The following is a 2,064-nucleotide window of genomic DNA, read 5'->3' as shown; positions in this document are numbered from 1 at the left end:
GTGTCTGCAGAGAAGGCAAAGTCCCCCTGTCTGATAATTTTGCATCAAGACTCACACTGTTTTACCAGCAAGTAAAGATTGGTTCGCTACGAACAAGGACCAGCATGCTATCAGCCGGGAAATCACCAACTGTTTGTGTGTTGAAAAGGTTTTGAGAAGTTTTCAAAAAGCTATGAGATCTGCCTTTTCACTCCAGCCTCAGGGACGCCAGTGGCCCACTCCACCTGCTGTGCAGGAGTCATCTGTGGAATAAGATCAGAGGGTCGTGTGCTTACGTACACAGGCTAAAATAAACATAACTGTCACTGTTTGTGTTTACACAGGGAAAAGTTTGTATATGCATTCCCTAAAAAATCCGTTATAAATCGCCATTACCCCTCAGGCAGCACTCCTCACTCTTTTGAAACTTGTGAGTGAGACCACTACTTTTGTAGTTCTCTGTGTGACAAACTTTTGTTTAGCCAGGCAGAGCATTTTAAGCATTCGCATTCACAAACCATCTATGAAATGTAATGAGGAAGCAGAGAAAATTAAAAGCAAGAGTTGCAAGTTAGAAGTTGCCATCTGTTGTCATTGTGAGTGCACCTTGATCTAAAGTACCAATGTCTAAGATGTCCCTTTCATGTCTAACACCGACACTGTGTCCTCTGAACTGAAAACTGAGGGTTCATTGCAAAAATGTAGAACAGCCCTCACTGAGCAGGGATGCCCACATCTAACATCATTCATGAGGACTTCTGTGTGCCATGTCAGAGGCAGGAGAGAAAATTAATGTTGTCTCTATTGAAATCATTCTGAATTAAAAACGTGTATCATTAGAGTTAGTCTTAAATGCAGTGATTCTAGACTGAGTCTGCATTATTTCTGCAAGGCGCTGCAAGTGGAGCTTTGCCACTGGGAAACCTCCCAGCAGTTCATATGGGTACTATCTTACTTTGCTTGGCTCAAAAGAAAGGAAGAAAGCTGCATGGAAAAACCATGGGTTGTAGCAGGAATTATGGTGCCTCTGCAAACTCATGAATTGTAGGCCAGGCAATTAACCTGGAAAGGCTGAGACACATCTAGCAATACAGCATGGCAGTTACTGGACGTGCCCAGCGCAGGAGCTGCATTGTATGTGCAAGCAAGCTATGTAGTAGGTGACTGTCAGCTTGAGAGAATAGGACACTTAGTTACGTGTTCACGGTGGTGGTGCAAGAGCCTCTGACTGCTGGTGGTTTCCAGCTGCAATGTCACAAAAAAAGTCAAAAGAAAGAGGAGACAGCGTGAACCAGACTGGAAGCAGAGGTATCACTGTGTGTATAGTAGTCCACAACATCTAGCTCCAGTTCGTGTTGTCCATGTCATCTGGTTCTCAAGACTTCGTTAATATCTTTTCTTAATGCTGTAAGGACTCACACTGTTAAGATAGTACCTGTGGCCTAGGCTTAGACTCTTATCTATCTTGGAGAGTTTCAGCTCAGCAGAGTACCTCATTCTGTTTTTCTCCGGTTAGACTGCTTCTGGTGTCCAGCCTAGCTATTTGGTAATGAACAAGTATATTCCATGACAATGGACATTTGTTGCATAGGAATGGATTCCTATGCAACAAATGGAATGGTCTATCAGGTGAATTTTCTTTTTTGTCCCATTTTTCTCATAAGCACCATACAATCAACTGTGTCAAAGGCCAAGGAAATACAGTAATTTGAACACAGAGATGCTTTTCTTCCCTAAAAGCAGAAAAGGGTTTTCTGTCAGCTCCGTTTGTTCCTAGTCTGATCTGAAGCCTAACTAAGATAACATAACATAATCCAAGAGGAAGCAGTTAATGACCTGCTACGCCACCTGGATGCTCACAAGTCTATGGGGCCAGATGGGATCCACCCAAGAGTGCTGAGGGAGCTGGCGGAGGATCTTGCCAAGCCACTCTCCACCATTTGTCAGCCGTCCTGGTTAATGGGGGAGGTCCCAGACGACTGGAGGCTTGCCAGTGTGATGCCCATCTACAAGAAGGGCCGGAAGGAGGATCTGGGGACCTACAGGCCTGTCAGCCTGACCTCAGTGCTGGGGAAGATTATGGAG

This window comes from Pygoscelis adeliae, unplaced genomic scaffold (genome assembly GCF_000699105.1).
Source record: "Pygoscelis adeliae isolate BGI_AS28 unplaced genomic scaffold, ASM69910v1 Scaffold45, whole genome shotgun sequence".
NCBI classification, from domain to species: domain Eukaryota; kingdom Metazoa; phylum Chordata; class Aves; order Sphenisciformes; family Spheniscidae; genus Pygoscelis; species Pygoscelis adeliae.
Note: the sequence above shows the minus strand (reverse complement) of the source record.